This window comes from Marmota monax, unplaced genomic scaffold, assembly GCF_021218885.2.
Source record: "Marmota monax isolate L192 unplaced genomic scaffold, Marmota_monax_Labrador192_F-V1.1 WCK01_AAM20220418_F8-fsc00007, whole genome shotgun sequence".
Lineage (NCBI taxonomy): Eukaryota > Metazoa > Chordata > Mammalia > Rodentia > Sciuridae > Marmota > Marmota monax.
Window position 1 is genome coordinate 24,674,526 of NW_026692781.1, and position 19,526 is coordinate 24,694,051.

Consider the following 19,526-nt stretch of genomic DNA (forward strand, 5'->3'; position numbering starts at 1 on the left):
CCAGCCAATGCCTTTATATACACAGAAGGCTACCGATTATGAAACGATTTTGATTTAATTGGCTGATTAGAAATAGTTAGATATAGCTATTAAATATAAATAATTAGAAATAACTAATATCTAGAAATAACTAGAAAAGTACAGAAATATTAAATTCTCCAGAAAAAAAGAATAATAATTGATAATCTAACTTTCTTCTTAGTATTTGAGTAGACATATGTTTATACAGGGGAATTGTGTTTTAAAATTGTCTAGTTTTTTTTTTTTTTTTTTTTTGATACTGGAGATTGAACCCAGGGACATTTAACCACTAAGCCGCATCCCCAGCCCCTTTTTATATTTTATTTGGAGATAGAGTATTGCTAAGTTGCTGAGGCTGGCTTTGAACTTATGATCTTGCCTCAGCCTCCTGAGCTGTTGGGATTATAGCATTTTTATTGATACCTTAGAAGCTGTATTTTATTTTACTTTTGGTACCAGGGATTGAACCCAGGGGCACTTAACCACCAAGTCACATCCCCAGTGATTCTTCATATTTTATTAGTGACAGAGTCTCACTAAATTATGTAGGGCCTCATTAAGTTGCTGAGGTTGGCTTTGAACTTGTCTTCCTGCCTCAGCCTCCCACACAGCTGGGACTACAGGCTTGCATCACTGCACCAGGCTTTATATCTTAGAATCTGGACATTGTTATTCTTAATAATTCTTAATATATGTTTTGGTACAAAATTATTATATTACATCACAGATAGTCTTATTTTTTAATATTTACTCCTGCATGTATGCTGCTACTTAAATTACTTGCATTTTAAAAGAGGTTTGTATTCATAGCTTTTCCTAAATTGCATATTAACATTAGTGGTCTACAATGTTGATAGAAATGGGTAGGCACTGACATGTTTATATAATTGTTTATATAACATTCTCAATTTAATGCAAATCAAACCAACATTGAGATTTCATCTCACTCCAGTTAGAATGGCAATCAACAATAAAATAACCATAAATTCTGGTAAGGATGTGGAGAAAAAGGTAAAAACATACTTTATTGATGGAACTGCAAGTTAGTACAAGTGCTTTGAAAAGCAGTATGGAGATTCCTCAAAAGACTCAGGATGAAACCACTGTATGACCCAGCTATTCCACTTCTTGATATTTATCCTAAAGAACATACCAATGTTCATAACAGTGTAATTCACAATAGTCAAATTATGGAACTAAACATGGCGCCTGTCAATTGATGAATATATAAAGAAAATGTGGTATATATACACAATGGATTTTATTGAGTTATAAAGAATAATGAAATAGCCAGGTGTGGTGGCATATGCCTGTATTCCCAGTGACTCTGAAGACTAAGGCAGGAGGATCTCACGTTTGAGGCCAGCATCAGCAACTCAGCGAGGTCCTCAGTAACTTTGTGAGATCCTCTCTCAAAATACAAAATAGAAAAAGGCAGACACTTCTCAGAAAAGGATACACAATCAATCAACAAATATATGAAAAAATGCTCATCATCTCTAGCAATCAGAGAAATGCAAATCAAAACTACTCTAAGATACCATCTCACTCCAGTAAGAATGGCAGCCATTATGAAGACAAACGACAAGTGTTGGCGAGGATGCGGGGGAAAAGGTACACTCATACACTGCTGGTGGTACTGCAAATTAGTGCAGCCAATATGGAAAACAGTATGGAGATTCCTTGGAAAGCTGGGAGTGGAACCACCATTTGACCCAGCTATTCTTCTTCTCGGACTATACCAAAACAGCATACTACAGAGATACAGCCACATCAATATATATAGCAGCTCAATTCACAAAAGCTAAAGGGTGGAGCCAACCTAGATGTCCTTCAGTGGATGAATGGATAAAAAAAATGTGGCATTTATACGCAATGGAATATTACTCAGCACTAAAAAAATAAGATCATGGCATTTGCAGGGAAATGGATGGCATTAGAGAGGACTATGCTAAGTGAAGTTAGCCAATTCCCCCCCCCCCAAAGAAACAAATGCTGAATGTTTTCTCTGATATAAGGGGGGTGACTCAAAGTGGGGTAGGGAGGGAGAGAATGGATGGAAAATTACCTCTAGATAGGGAATAGGGGTGGGAGGGAAAAGGAGGGAGAATGGGAATAGCAAGAATAGTGGAAGGAGATGATCATAATACAAAATTCATGTATGAAGAGATGAATTTGGTGTCAACATGCCTTAAATACAAATAGAGATTTGACAAATTGTGGTATAAAGGTGTATTAAGAATTGTAATGCAAAAAAAAATTATGAATGTAATGCACTCCTCTATTGTGATGTATGTAATAAATAATGAGAAAAACAAAAAAAAAAGAAAAAAAAAAGGAAAAAGGCTCGAAATCAGGATGTAGCTCAGAGGCAAAGTGCTCCAGGTTCAAATCCTCAATACAAAAAAAAAAAAAAAGAAAAAAAAAAGAAAGAAAAAAAATCAAGTTCTGTATTTGCTGATAAACGGATGAAACTGAAGAACATCATGCTAAGTGACATAAGACAGACTCAGAAAGTCAAAGTTCTAATGTTTTCTTGCACATGCAGAAGCTAGAGATAAATAAGGAATTTAAATGGTGGGGAATCCCATGAAGATGGCCAGGATAGTGGAGTAGAGAAAGGGAATAGAGGGGGGCGGGGAGAAGGGGTGGGAAAAAGGAGGAATTGTGGAAAGAAATTGACCAAATTATACCATGTACATGTGATTGGATATATCACAGAGAATTCCACTTTTATGTACATTTATAAAGCACCAATTATAAAAACGAATAAAGAGAAGAAGACTAGAGAAGGAGAGAAGGGGAAGGGAGAAGGAGAGGTGTAAGTACCAGGGGTTGAATGATGCAAATTACATTCCATGCATGTATGACTATGTCAAAATGAACTCTACTACTATGTATAACTATCATGCACTCATAAAACATTAAATATTTTAAAATGCATATCATTTAATTGTGCCCCTGCAATATATGATAGTTCTTTATACTATTTGCAAAATATTGCTGCCCTTCATCCTTGGAAATGTTATTACAAATAAACATATGTAAGGTTGTATCTACCAGATCAATATGTGATCAATAATTCACTGCACACAAAGTGGAAAATACCATAGACATTATTGACAGAGTCTCACATTGTTTGTAGCTTTGTCTTAAAGTTGGGACTTCCATAAACAAATCAGGGTATGGAACTCAAATAATTAATCAAGAACTAGTCTAATTGATATACACGTACACATAGTATCTTTGTCTTTCATCAGCACTTGTTCTAAATGATGTCCTGAGTCTGATTGCATAGAGTTGGTTGGTCAGCCTGAAGCGGGCATCTTCCTAATTTATACTCTCTGTTCTGTTTTTGTCTGGCTCTTCAATCTGCTTGATTCATCTGTTGTATCCCAACACATCCAACCTAATCAAGTTGTGTCGAGTTGTACTGCCTTTCCATATCCTGGGTCCACACTTTCGGCACTATCTACTGAGGTCCAGTGTTAACAACCACTATGCTCATTCAACAAACAGGCACTGAGCTGGGATATAGAGGTGATTCAGCCTCTTGCCCTTCAGTGAGAGATAGCAAACTGCATCTACTGATTTTGCCTGCCTCAGCCTGCACATTGCATGTTTCTTTCTTTTTTTTTTTATTTCCATAGTAATAGTTAATACTTAAAGAACACCCACTTTCACCAGAAAGTAACATTTTCACCCATTTAATTCTTTTAACAAATCTATAATATGGATACTGTTGTAAGTTCCATTTTATGGATTAGGACACTAAAGCTCAGAGAGAATGAGAAACTTACCTAGGGTCACACATCTAAGGAAAAATGAAGGAAGACTTTGAATCTGGATAGCCAGCTCCGGAGTCTGAGTCTGTGCTTGACACAATATTGGCTTATGTTTATTTTAGGAAAATTTCCATCCTCATTGATAGAACCACACTGGAATGATCAATTAAGACCAGAGAGGGCAGTCCTGACCCAGGCTACAAGGGAAATGGAATTGTGAGCAGAGAGACTGACCTGGAAATAATAGCTTGAGGCCATTCATCTGGATGGTGGTACCCTGAGATATCATTCATTTATATCTGCTGTCACAACATCTGGAACTGCTCAGGTTCTTGCCCTTTCTCAAGGTTGGTTCCTCAGCTTTTTCTTCCGCTGTGAAATCTGTCCTATATCTTTCCAATAATTTCACTTTTATATTAAGTAAGCAATAGCCAATTACTACTGCTTTGCACCAAATTTCTACAATTTTGTTTAAATTACAGAATCAGATGAGATGTTGTATTAGTAAATTCTATAATATTGTTTACAATTATAGAACCAGATGAAGTTTCAAACTTAGTTAAATTAAATTCTCTGGAAGTCATATTGTAAAATATGGTGTCTTTTTGACTTTTAGGACATGTTTTTGGGTGTTTACAGGAAATTTGATATGCAATGATTCTAATAGGTTCAAGCTTCCTACCTCACAACATTTACAGTTTTGTTTGTTTTTAATTGATTTTGTTAACCTTCTTATTTTAGCACTTTATTATGTCAATCAATAATGAGTGACATGATGTAATAAAAGTTAGGTTTAAATTTTATAGTCTTATTTGGACTAAGGAAATAAACAATTATAGATAATAAATAATTACATTGCATGTGCAATTAACATTTATCTTAAAGTCTATCTACTTATGCATTTAGTTGCAAATGCTTTGAAAGTTTGTTGAAAGATGAAAACTACTTTTTATAAAACACAAGATTCACACCTATGAAATACCTGAGGATTTGAGAATATAAAATATTGTCAAGACTAACCAATAAAAACAGGTCACACAGAAATACACAGTTTGACCTCAGTGAATAAGGAAGCTATCTTGGCAAATGTTGTCAAACAATTATACTTAAAAATGTTTACCATTGAACATTTTCAATTCACAGTTTAGAAGAAAGAAAATTATATTGAGCCCTCCTGTACTTACCACTTTGTTTCAACTAGTATTAATTCATGGCCAATTTTATTTCTATATACTTCACCTACTTCTCTCTCTTAGATTATTTTGGAGCAAATCCCAAACATCATATTAATTCATCTGTATATTTTCCAGATATATGTATAAAACAAAATTTTTTTTTCTTCCTTCTCTCATATATATATATATATATATATATATATATATATATACATATATAACATGATTATTACATCTTTTAAAAAGCTAATCCTTCCTTGGTATCATCAATGTCCACTCTGCAACCTTATTTGCAGCCTGGCCTTTTGGTGGGAGGGGTGCTTAGGGTTTCCACATTGCATCCTCTTGCTCTCTCAGATGTCAGCATCACACAGCAAGCTCAGACTCACATGGTGTCTAATTCTAAGCATATGTTCCAAGCTTTTCTGCACTATGGTAGATGGCACACCACTGGGTGAAGCAATGCATCCTCAAAGGGGAGGTGACAAAAGCCCAGGTGTAATACTGAACCAATGGGGACAGGTGTCTGTGGAACAGCTTCCAGCCTCTGGTTCTTCGAGAAGATGATTCTTGGCAGCCTGCCATGTGCTTCTTGGCCCAAGAAGAGCCAGTCCCATATGCTTACAGTGGCAACCTTCCTAATGCACCTCTATGTTGGCTTTTCCTCCTTCCCAGAAATACTTTATCTGTTCCCACAGTTCTGTTTCCTGGAGTTACATCTCAAGTCCGTGGATGAGTGTATATACCCCAAAGTAGAACAATTGGGCCTTATGATGATTTTATTTTACATTTCCACCAACAGTACTAAGGTTTCAATTTCTCCATATGCTCACCAACACTTGCTATTTTCTGTTCTTTTTGTATAAGTCATCATTATGACTTAATTCTATTCTAATCTATACATTTTTTTCCTTGTTTCTCTCTCTCTACCTTCCTCTTCCTTAAAGAAACAAGAGTGTCTTGGTTTTCCATAATCAGTTATTTTCCTGAATATATGCACACCCTGCTAACATACAATGCAAAATTTGTAAAAACAGTAAAAATCCATTAGTATTGAATTTAAACTGGAAGTATCAGTGTGGCATGGACAGATGACATATTTTATTCTGTTCCAAATTATATATTTTCTACTCTGCTCCTGGTAAAAGTCTAGAACAAGGAGCACTGTGTGTGTGTGTGTGTGTGTGTGTGTGTGCGTGTGTGTGAGGGGGAGGGTGCTGGGGATCAAATCCAGGGTCTTCTGAATGCTAGGCAAGTGCTCTACTTCTGAGCTATAATTGCAGCCCTGGTTTGTGTGTTTAAAACCACTTCCACTAAATTTAACCATGCCCATCTTGGAGAAGAGGCTGATTTCTGGCCTTTCTTAGGAACTGCACAAAATAGTCATGGAACTCTTGTCATACTTGAAAGTGAAGCCAGTATCAAAGACAGCTAGGATGTTTCAAAAGACCCAGAAAACAACTTGAGCAGGTGGTCACTGGCCAAAGACTTGTGCATTAGTAAAGATAATAAATAGTTGCAATGGATTAAAACATATCAAACATGTTTAAAGAAACGTGTTCAAAATGACACTAAAGCAGAAAAAAATACTTTATGAGTCAAATTGGAAGATGCTGAGGATCTAATTAATTATTTTGAAAAATGATAAGAAAATTGATAGAATCTAATCTTCTTTTATACTAACTGTACCTAAACCAACAAAATTATTAATGAGATTGTGTCTTTCATAAAATATTCTAGTTGATAAACAAAAAAGTATAACAGTTTGTTAGTATTTTGCAACTCCTACTGATTTGGTATAGCTCCCCATTGACCATCACCAAATGAACCTCCCATGGAAGTTCATAGCAGCACCTCTGAAGAAGCCTTGTTAAAAAAATAAATCTTGAATCATATCAAAATTGTAGATTTAACTGTTAACTTACAGGAATTATAGGTCAAGGGAAACAACTATGTTTTTGTTTAACTACATTATACACTTCTTAAAAAATAATAGACATAGAAACTACAAATGAATGTGTATATTCATTATACAAAGTACGCCCAGATTTCTTCAGAAATTTCCTACACAGGCATACAAATGTTTACTTAGTTCAGATTTTTGTCTTAGGGAGGGCCTAATGTTCATGGCAAAGGAGACTTTTTAAAAGAGATTGGCACTTAACATGATGTCTATTATTTCTCCTGACATCTTATCTTCTTATTTGGCTTTTGGTTTTGTGGAATAAGATAAAAGAAAATTGTTAATACTCTGTAACACCATGTGCTTGGTTTTAGTAATCTCAGCTTTGATTTAGATTTTTAAAATGTTTTCTTCTCTGAAGAAGAAAAGAAAGAGTGAGACTCAAATATGGGACCAACAGGGAAAAGGGCAGTCAAATTGGATTCTATAGTGTTCAGTTCCCTGGACACACAGATAATTCTATTAATTATCCTTTCTTCTGACTTTTTGTAGTCAGGACTCTTTGTTCACTATTTCCTGAATACATGTCTTTCAGTGAATGGTGAAAATATGAAAGTTTTAAAAATGTGAAGTTAAAAGTTATTTGGTTTACTTGGAAACCAAGGAAGAATTGTAGGAGTTCTCTATGTCAATCCCAGGAATGTTTGGATCTTATTCAGTTTAATGATTAATACACAGTTCTTTTTTGTGTAGACCAAAGTGCAAACTGTGAGATGAATCACAATGAATCCTCATTTACTTCTTTTCTTAAATCTCTTCATGATTATAACTTGTTATAAAGATTTATTGAACAATGCCAATTAATTCCTTCAAACATTTAAGAGCCATTCATCATATGTATGTTGAGTACCTGCTATTTGTTGGGTACTGAATTGGATCATGGGATGATAGCAATGAACAAGATCTATACATTGAGTCCTCTCCAGGAAATTGCAGGTTGGGGTTTCTAGGAAAGCATATGCCAAGATGGAATTAGTAGTGCAAGAGATTAATTGGAGAAAATGCTCATGAAGCATAACAGAGAAAGGGAATATTGGGAGTATTTGGGGAGTGACTCAGTCCATGATGCAGGTCTGACAATGATGCAGGAAAAGAATAAGAAGACTGGGCAGGGAGAACCTAAGATTACAGTGCATCCCAAGAAAGTCTCAGCTAGGCTGATGAGGAGCCCTGAGCAAAAACTGCTCCTTGGAAAAGTCCCAAGGTTGGCCAAAAATGGTCCAGCTCTACTACTTCTGTTGGTCTTAATGATTGACTCAGAGCACCCCTGGGAGAGTCTGGCTTTGGTTGAACATCATGGTGCATCCAGTAGGTACAGTATGTATAGGCTGTCAGCTAACTGTATAGGTTTGTTCCTGAAGGGGGAGGTAATAGGTATATTGGTAGAAAATACAAACATTAGACAAACTGATAACAAAGGTGAGGCACCACAGAAAGGATGACAAGGGGGTATTTTGGTGGTACAGTAAGGGAAGTTAGCATGCATGTTCTTCCCCTGTTTTGTTCCATGTCATAGTAAACAATGTTACATAAATTCCCTCTCCTGGTGCCTTTCTGATGGGTTCAGCAGACAGGAGGCACAGGCAAGAAATTGGAAAGTGGGAAAGAGGAGAATCCAGTTTATTTCTCCTTATCTCTCTGCCTCCTCTCATCTCACCTCCCAGGTTTCAGCTCTGATTAGAAAGCCCTTAACTTTGTAGTCCTAGCTTCTTCTAAATGGCCATGGATTCTGGGACACTTGTTGTGGCCACTGTTCTCTTACTCTATAGAGATCATAGGAAATTCCTGATTTAAATAAATATAGTAAATCTGTGTTGCTTCACTGTTCCTTGTTTGGTTTCTCAAGTTTTGAATCACCTTTGTATAAATTCTTTTTATAAGTCCCCTTTGACTGAAGATCTAGTGTGTTCACATTTCCTGTTGGCCTAGTCTGGAAGATGTCACAGGGAAGATTTCCTGATGGAATGACATTTAAGCCAAAACCTGGATATGAGCTATCCAAAACAAATTGACCATAATTGGTACATACAATATGTGTACATATTGTTCATTTGGAATATAATGTAAGGGCTGTGGATGTAGTTCAGTGGTAGAGTGCTTGCCTGGCATGCATAAGGCCCTGGGTTTGATCCCCAGTACCCAGCCCCCCGACACACATGCAAGTTAAAACAGTATGACAGCTAAAAATATAGATTCTGGGACTTCAGTGTTTGGGTTTAAATCCCACTTTTTAGATAAGTGACCTCAGGAAGTTCACTAAATTCTTTTGTGGTTCAATATCTTCCTTTGTAAAATGAATATAATAATACTATTATCTTCTATGGAAATAATGAGAAGTCAATAAATTAATATGTAGACTCAACAAGGTTTGCCATTATTCTTTTGCACATGCATACAGGACTTTGCAGTATCTATGTATGCTAATGAGCACTCCCAGTCTTCAAGAGAACACTGAATACAACGTAGACGACTTCTCCTCCTCCTCTTCCTCCTCCTCCTCCTCCTCTTCCTCCTCCTCCTCCTTCTTTTTCTTCTTCTTCTTTGAGAATCTAATATTCCAGAGGAGGATTCTTAAGACAGCCAGAGCTTTTGTCACTTATTATAGGCCACCTTCTTTTTCTACCTGTATACTTGTAGATTTCTTACTAATGGTGGAAATTCAGTACTTTATTAGGATGGTCATGTCATAGGTCACTTTTAATAAGTTTTGCTTCACATGCAGGGATATCTTATTATTTTTTGATTTTGTTTATTTATTTCTTCCTATGAAATGTGTTTTTCTGCTATATTAGTCCGGGGCAAGACAGTGCTTTACTTTCAAGTACAAAAGACATGTTTCATAAAAAACATCAGGAATTGATAAGCAATGGTGCAGGTAATGGTGCCTGTCATCCTACTTAGGCCAAATCTGGAGATATTTCTATCATTGTTTGGACATTTGATGGCATCTCTGATGTAGATGGAACTCTGCCCAGATGCTGGAGGCTGCAGGATCAGTTGCATCTGCTTGTTCAGCTACAAAGTTGTCTATGCTCTGAGTCTATTATCTTTTCTCTGCAATTTCATAATCTCCGTCTCTTTTTTGTTATCTCAGCCTCATTTGGAGCATTGTGGGGCTTTCACCTGCAAGCAACACTAGGCTTGATTCACTGAATACAGCTCTGGACTGTGGCCAGTAATGAGCTACAGATTTCTCTACATCATAGAAATGATGATGATTTAACTGGCAGAGAGATGTAAGGTGGATTTGCTCACACTGGAGATGCAATCTCTGTAATTCTTCATTGCATGCATCTGGAAGCATGAGCTCTGAAGTCACCACAAAGGAGCATTTTGGGAATGAGCACTGTTATTGGGGATAACCCAGGCTTCCAGGATCATTGCGCATGCCAATGCAGTAGTGATTAAAAGCAAGCATTCTGGAGAAACAGGCTCAGGTCCTTGCTTTTCTCCTTTTAACTGTGTGACTTTTGACCAATTATTCAATCCTGATAAGCTCTCCACTACTAATCAATACAATAGGGATGATAATAATACCTACATCATAGGGCTATTGCGGATTGGTTATTTATATAATGTTCTATGTGGTAGTTGTTATTATCACTGGTCAGTACCTAAATCAGGGCCGTGTGTTACCACTCTGTCTCTCCTACTTTTACCTAACACATAGAGTTATTCTCCTTTAAAATAAGGAATTTGGATTGCCACTCTCATATTTAGCTCTTGAGGAAAACAGCCCACAATCTGGACGAGGATCAATGAATTGGACATTTGAAATAGCATTCAGTCTTTAGCAAGAGGAAACTGGAGGAGAGTGCTGGAAGTGTAAATCCCTATTTCTTAAATGGCTTTGGACTGGGCAATTCTATTTTCTCCTCAAGGAAGATCAATTATCCAGATGTCAGATTTCTGCCACTTGCTCTTCTATTCTGTTCTTTCTCTCTGACTTTTTCATTTCTTTTTCCTTTACCTTTGCTTTCTGTAAGAGTGTGTCAAATCTTTCTCCACAGCCCAGCTTAATGTTCTGCAAGCTCAATTTAGCTATTCAGGACTTTGAGAGAGATCTTTTAAATACTGTCACAACATTATTAGTTACCTAACATTGTTTATGTTTTTTTCCCCACTAATACAGTCAACTTCCTTTCAAACATGTCTTCCTATATCTTACCTTTCATTTCATTTTACTTTTTTTTAAATATTATGAAGCAATGTTCTAAAATATTTGTTCCTTGGAACAAATCTTTGTAAAAATACAGTCATCCAGCTTTTATCATGCTGTCTTGGTTTTCTTGCCAAAACTTTTCAAAGGCTTTAACACTGTTTATTTTGTATATTCTTATCTCTGATAGAAGGCAGGTCTATTTTGATCTGCTATTTGAATAAAAATTAACATGGCACATATTCCTTGGGTCTGCTCATGGTGTAGCTTGACATTTCCCACTCCTCCTTTTATATTTTTAATAAAAGAGATGATATAGATTTATATTAATCATTTGGTTATTAGGCTGACAGAGAGGAATGGAGAGAAAATTGAGGTGTAAGCAGTCTACGGAAGAACAGAAGGAAAACAGTCCTTTTAATATGTGTTGAAGTGACCAGGTTTTCATATCTAATTTCCCTTTAACCTAGTGATTGCTTTTAGGTAAATAACATTGTTTTGTTGTTTACCTGCCAATCCGGGCAAATGTTGTTTAGTTTAGGAAAATGCCTTTGAGTCAGGATGAATATATCATTGGATGGGAAGCTGTCTGTCTGTAACTCCTTTTTGCATGGTCTTGTTTATTTTTTCAGCCCAGTGCTTCTGCCTCAGAGCAGCTGTGTGTGTGTGTATGTGTGTGTGTTTGTGTAGCACTGAAACAAACTCTAATGTAGAAAGTTCCTATTTTCCACAGTTCCCTTCCTTCTTTCTTTCCTTCATTCCTTCCCTCCCTCCCTCCTCTGCCTTTTCTCTCTCACTCCCTTTCTGTTATAGGAAAAAAATCCTCATTGATTCAGAAAAGCACTCCATCACTTTGGAGAGGAGTGACTTCTAACACGAAGTTGGGGTCAGTAGAGATCCTTACCTCTTTTTCTGTTAGGCATGCTTTGCTCCCAGGAAACCGATTCAGGAGTTCCAAGTAGAGTAGTCCTTATCTGTCCCTTGCCTCATTTTCTTACAACTGTTAATGGCTGGACAGATTGTCACTGTACAGGGGAACCCAAGAGGGGACTGACTCACATACTCCTGCTGACTAAGCTGTGTGACCTCCAGCAGGGCTCCTTCCTCCCAGAGGAACAGGCACCATCTAGAAATTATCATAAAGACATTGTTTATCTGCCCAGTGTGGGGACTTGTGTCCTCTCAGTGCAAATGCCTATTTCTAATTTGCACAAAAGTTTACCCTGGGCTATTCATGGTCTGGGCAACATTAGGTGAGTTTGTGGGACATGCTTTCTTGGAAACGAGGTCATCCCTTAGCTCTTAGTGACTAGCTTCAGTTTTATCCCATCTGGGCCATTTCTGGGAGAAACTCTTGGATACTCTTTGTTATTTTTCAGCTGGTATGAAGAGAAGATTTGACCCTACTTTTCTGTTCTCACCTTTCTGAGAAGTCCATACTTTATTTTAAGAGGTGTATTAAATGGTTAAAATTCTGAAAAGAATGAGATGAAGGAAGAAAGGCAGGCAGGAAAGAAGAAAGGAAATGTCACTGTCCTATTCCTGTCTTCAGTGTGCTGAGTTTCTCACCCTACTATTATAGGTAAGCACTGTTAATTATTTATTATATTTGCATCTACAATGTATTTATGCACAAACAAGTATAAATTCTTTTCTTATTTCACTATTATATATTTAAATAGAAGGGTATGCCATATGGCTTACTTCGGATTTTTATTTTCATCTAACAATATCTTCAAGAACTTTGCAAATTTGAACACTGAGTCTTCATTTTTTTTATTTAGCAGCGTAGTGTTCCACTGCATGGGCAATTGGCTAACCAGCCTCCTCTAGATAAACATTAAGGATTTTCCAATCAATTATTCTTACAAACAATGTTGTAGTGAATAACCTTGTAATAATGTATTTTTCATATGGGAAAATATGTCCATATGATAAATTCTTAGAATCAGAGGAGCTGAATGAAAAGGTATTTGATTTTGTAATACTAATTGATATTTCCAAATATCTCCCATAAGGTTTTAGCAAATTATATTTCTATCAAAAAATTTTGAAATGATTGCTTCCCTTAAAACTTGCTAGAATAGTGTCTTGTTAAGTTTTAGGTTTTACCCATACTGATTGGTAATATAATTTTTTAAAATTTTCATACTTTTATCATGAGTGTTTACTTTTTCATATAACTATGAGCCATTTATATTTTACTTTCTATGGAGTCTGTTATATCTTTCGTTCATTTTCCCCTTGGGTTATTGGTCTTTAATTATTTAAACCAATTTTAAGAACATTTAATGTATAATCTAGTTCTTTCTCTGTTTAATGTGTTAAACATACTTTTCTAATGATTGTCTTATTTTTTGCTTCATTTTAATTTTACTGGTCATGTAGAACTCTGTCTTAAAAAATTTCGTTGTAGATGGACACAATACTTTTTAAATTGTATTTATTTATGTGGTGCTGAGGATAGAACACAGTGTCCCACACATGTGAGGCAAGCACTCTACCACTGAGCCACAATCCCAGCCCTAGAACACTTTTTTTAATGCAATAAAAAATGTCAATCTTTTTTGGCTCCTGAAATTTGAACGATATTTTGAAAGAACTCCTTGAAATACAGTTTATAAAAAAATTGTTTCTTTCTGTGATTTAATTTTTTACTTGTAAACCATTGATTGATTTGGGATTTGTTACTATAACATGTAAGGTGCAAGCTACGGATACAGTTATTTTTCTAGATGCAAAAATAAGACATACAATGATCAACACTTTTATTTAATCTTATAATAGAGAAGAGTCCATCTAATTAGACTAAAGAAAGAAAATAGAGGCACAACAATTTTAAAGAAGGTTAAAAATTTAGCATTTTTGCAGATTATATGATTGTATATCTGGAAAACCCAAAAGAAGAAACTAAAAAAGAAATACTAAAACAATAAGAGATTAAATAAGATAGTATGGTAACACTTTTATATATAAAAATCAATAGTTTCATCTACAAATGACTAGTATAAGATCAAATAGAAGAAGAGAACTCATATATGGTGGTAGCATAAAAAAATAAAAACCTAGAAAAACCCTTTGTAAAGTATATGCACAATCTATATACAGAAAAGTTTAGAATGCTTTTGAAGGGCACACACACACACAAAAACAAAACAAAACAAAACAAAAACTATTGAACAAATTGGCAGATGCATCATGATTTGATAGAAATAGACAATAAAGATGTCATTCTCCCTAAGTTAATTTGTATATTGGCATCCCAATAAAAAGATCAATGGTATTTTTTGAAATATTCATGCTGATGTCAAAGAATACAAACAATAAATATTAATAGCTAGTAATATTTTGAAAATGAACACAAAGTGGGGGCTAACACTTTCTATTAAAAATATTACAGAGCCTCGGAACTTATTGCAGTTTGCTATCAGAGAATAAATAGATCAGGTGAAAAAGTAGGAACTCAGAAATGAACTTCAAAAAATAATGGAAATTTTGTACACAGTAAGGGTAGAGTCTCAACTTAGTGGGAAAGAGATGATGTTGGAACAACTCATTTATTTCAAGCTGAAAGTTGTGGATCACTGTATAATAAACATAATGATATTTACAAAATGCATCAGGATTGTCTCAGATCCTGAAAAGCCTAATGAGATTGAAAATGGACGTTAGACTCTGACTAAACCCACAACTTCAGCAAAGAGTTTGAGATAGGGAGAGAGAGAGAGAGAGAGAGAGAGAGAGAGAGAGAGAGAGAGAGAGAGAGAGAGAGAGAAATTGTTCTTGTATCCAAATGAAGTAAGTTACTAAATTCCATCCACAGTGATCAGGGCAGAATTTATATGTATTCATTATTCTATCCTCTGGTGTGTAGGTATTATGGAAAGAGAGGCAATTAGATATTTTACAAAGGCAAGAGAGAGAATACTTCTAAACTCTAGGAGTCATTCTTAAAATTTGGAATAATCCACTGAGCTTATCAAGGAAACTGGTGGTATTCTTTAATGATTTTTAAAATACCTGTTTCAGTGAGTGTAAAGGAAATTCTGGAATGAGAGGATAGGGACCTTGTCTTATAAATAATTTTTGCTTTATTTTAATACTATCACAGAGAAGACATATAGGCCATTGTGAGTCAACAGAATGCAAGATATGGGTGGAGGCAAGCTGTATGTAGCCTTAATTGCTTTTATTAGTGCTCAGGAATTCTTGGGGAAGTAGCTTGGCTTATAGACACAGCTCCAGGTTTTTCATCTCCAGGTGCTACTATCCCAGGTTTCTTGTTTTATTGCCTAGCTTACCTAATTTAATTTTCACATCTCCTAGGTTAAATTTGAATAAAAATTCTTCAGATCTTTCTGCAATATTGGGCAAGGAGCTGTGTTGTACAGATTAACTAATTCAGGGTCTTAAAGTCATTTGATTCAGGGTGCAGTATAAATGCAAAGCAGGATGCATCATAAAGCAAAATGCTAATTATTGCAGGCAATGCAGATGCTACCTTTAAAGGTGCCAGATGTGTATCACCTCTCAATAGCACAGGCTGGCTCCTGAAAAAGAATACGAGACATGGGATGTATAAATTGAGCAAAACAATCACTTGGAAGAATAAAAACCACTGAGTAAATCAGTGATTATCAGAAATGTTAGAAGGCTACTTTCTGGAAGACACCCAGGTCAAATGGGCAACAAAAGATATGGTTAAAAAACAAAACAAGGGTCTGGGGTTGTGGCTCAGTGTTAGAGCGCTTGCCTAGCACATGCAAAGCATTAGGTTCATCCTCAGCACCACATAAAAATAAATAAAATAAAGGTATTGTATCCAACTACAACTAAAAAACCCTCAGCTTCCATATTTGCTAAAACACTGAAGATTTGGATTCTTGTTTGTCTTCTTTTACATTGTTTTGTGGTTTAATCAAAGTGGAATGCTGCTTACTACTAAGGTCTACCCTGGACATGATTTAATCTAAAGTATGAGAATTTTTCAATATACTTTTTTGTTTTCCTCAGTGTAGGCTCAGGATTTTAAAGCAAAACTCAGTATTTAGTTTATACAGATTTATTCTTTATTATGAAGACCAAGTAAACTTTAAGTGTTCATGTCGATAATGATTGTTTCAACTACCCGTGAGACTAAGGTGGCCTTTTAATTAATTTATTTGTATCACATATCCCAAAGGGTTGTTTTAGAAGGGACATAATTTGGAAAAAAAGACTAGAAGAAGACATATGGGACATGAAAAGGAAAAGAAGGTGCATGCTAACTACAAGGGCAAAAGGGACCTCTGAAGACATATGAGAATTCCTCTGTGGCAAGGTCAGACGAGGGGAGCCTAAGAAGTTGTGTAATTTTTGTCATCAGGATGGAGTGAGCATATCAATTCTTCAGAAGGGATATTGTCAGCATTTCATTCTAAATAAAATTTAATGCACAGAATCTAATAAAGGAATGCCCAAGAAACATAAGGTTTTTGATGACAGTTTTACAAAATATGAAGAAAAAACTTTAAAATAAATTTGGCTTCACTCTGAAAATTATAATATCCTAATTTAGGATAAGAGAGAAAAATGAATCTGCAACATGATAAATATTTAGTGCTGGGCTCTTTTATCTTGTGGCACACTTCTCTATTTAGCTATCACAGAGACCCCAAAGTCAATATGAATATAAAAAAGGAAAAAAAAAAAAAACCCAAGTATTCCAGAAGATTCTATTATTCATCTTATAGAAGGAGCTTTATATCAGGATAATTTCTTGATTGTTTTTTTTTCTGGCATGCTTCTTTATTTCTATAATTCCCATCTGTCTAGCATTATCCCACCTAATAACACTTAATATTTATCCACCTCTGTCTTTGTGCTCACATCTTTAGGAAATCAACAGTTACAGAAGTGATGACAAAGATACTGACAATTCTACTCTACTCTCTGTCCTCTTTCTTCTTCCCCTTACCAGCCAAATCTCTGGATGTTCCAGCCTGTTTCCACTCTTCCATTTTCCTGTGCTTTCCTCAGTTTGCTGTCCTCTGGCTTCTCCCTCTCCTCTGCAGGAAAACACCTCTTGTCAGTCTCTAATATCATCCTTATTGCTAAATCCTAAGGATGCTCTTGAACCCTTTTCTTCTAACCTCTTGGAAACGACAAATGTCTGCTCCTTTCTTGATACTTCTTTGCTCTGTGACTCATTCTTTCAGTCCCCACTACTCCGATGACTTGTTCTAGTGTCCTTTGTGTTCTTCTCTTCTTAGGCAAATCTCTTACATTTTGGTGGAATCCTCTTCCCAGCTTCCATTTTGCATAATGCAGCACACTTGCTGTGGGGGTCTCATCTACTCCTATGGCTATAATTACTATCATTTTCTTGAACTTCATGTTTTCATATCCAGCTCCCTGCTAGATGTCACCTACTGGATAAACATCAGACCTGTCCAGCCTGAACTCATCACACAGTTCCCTAACTTGCTCCTTGTATAGATCTTGCACTACCATCCACTCCAAAATGCAGAGGCCGTTCTTGTCTTTTCCTCTGTCAACCTCATCTCTAGTAAGTTATTAAGTTTTGTTGCTTCTACCCTCCAAATACCTCTCAAATATGTGCAGTTCTTTCCACTCCTCTGCTACCATCCTGGATCAGGCAATTACAATCTCTCACCTAGAATACATTTATCACCTACTTGTCTCCTTGTCTGTGGCCTTGCTCTTCTTCAGTGGTTTCCACTATAGCCAGGGATCTTGGCACCAAGGAATTCAGATTATGCCATTTCCAGGCTTAAAATCCTTCAATGACTCCGTATTCTCTTATAAAGAAGTTCATACTGGTTGATAGAGCTTATCAGACCCTTCATGATCTTGTTCTCGTTTTCCTCTTTGGCTTTATTTTTAGAGGAGGTGTGAGGGAACTTACTTCAAGTCTCCATACTATGAGTACAAAGTACCTAGTTAGGAACACAGACTTAGACATTCAACTATAAGAGTTCAAATTCCAGCTTGTCACTTAATATGATGACCTCAGGTAGCTAGCTTACTTAAGTACTCAATCTCAGATTCCCATCTATAATATAGAATAATGACAAAATTATTATGAGGATTAAATGAGTCAATGAGAGTAAAACATTTAGAGCATGCTGGGGCATACTCAGTAAAATCACCCTCTATCCACTATTACCACTAGCCCTAGCACTGAAGATCGTGGGACCCCTCATTTGTGATTCAAAATCAAAACAATTCAGAATTTTAAAGTCCATTTTAGGCAAAAAGTGAGACTAACAAGGGTGTGATGTTTTTCAATGATTGCTATTTTGATCTTTTTTGGATATACCAGATTGAAAAAAAAAAAGAGAGAGAGAGGGTCTAAGCCCTTTGCTTAGGGGCTCTCTTTGCATTCTGTATTCCCTCAATTTTCCGATTACCATTCTATGTCACAATTTCTTCTTGTTTTACCTCCCATTATAATGCTATTGCCATGAAGGCAGAGTCAACTTTTATCTTATACACTTTTTAAATGCTCTCTGCTTGGCATCGCCTGTGTTCAGTAAATCAGAGAATGACCGAAGGCCAGGAACCTCACTTTTCTTTAGTTATCATCTCATTAGGACAGAAAAAAATAATAGTAAATTTATATATATTTTTAAAGAACTATTTGTTTATTTCTTTTTCCTTCTGACATTGTGCTTCTGCATTAAACACTACTCATAACCAAATGAATTACTAGCTTGGTCTTTGCTGTTTTAAAATCCAAGTGATAGTAAAAAAATGAACCTTCTAAGATTCTGAAGACCTTTTCAAAACATGGCAGGATTGTTCTCTGTGCTGAATTTTGAAAACCTGGTATGAAGGCATTGGTTTTGCATCTGTGGTCCTAAGTCTAACCTAGAACTCTTAATGGTGGAAATCTCAGTGTGGGGCTGACTGGTGAAGAGGAAATTTTTGAGCCCTCCCAATCGGGGTCTTGGGGAAGTTACTCATTTACCTCCAACAGAGAAGTTCTTACGTTTCAGACTTGAAGCCCCTGGGAAGTCCCTGATTCCCTGTTTGGCAGGTAGGTGCTGAGATTTCATCTCACCATTATAAATTATTCAACAAACATTCATAAGTTCTTCCTAGGAGGTTTGTACTAGCGCCTGCAGAGGCATTATGTAATACACAAAGACAAAGACTTGGGCCTACCCTTCAGAAGTGCAATCCAGAAATCACCTGCTGCTCTTAGAAAAGTCTACCCCACGTCTTCAGGGAAATCCCATATCTGCCCTAGCAGTTTTGCAAATGCCCAGGGAGTTCTGCTTCATCTCATCATCTTGGGCTCTGATGTTTTACTGACACTGGATTTGTATTGTTTATTTTGTGTCCTCTGGTTGTTCCTTTATCTCTGTTCTGGCATCAACTCAGACATAGGAGGTCATTTCGTCTCCATGATTCTTTTC

At 36.1% G+C, this 19,526-nt stretch overlaps 1 long non-coding RNA gene across 2 annotated transcripts in view; it reads left to right on the forward strand.

Moving 5' to 3' along the window:
• The window catches only part of LOC124094573 (uncharacterized), a 52,066-nt gene that overhangs the window by 29,839 nt on the left and 2,701 nt on the right, over positions 1-19,526 (forward strand). For both annotated transcript variants that reach the window (XR_006852280.2, XR_006852279.2), the window contains exons 4-5: positions 3,929-4,153; positions 12,483-12,685. This is a non-coding gene — a long non-coding RNA (uncharacterized LOC124094573). The remainder of the gene's footprint in view (positions 1-3,928; positions 4,154-12,482; positions 12,686-19,526) is intronic.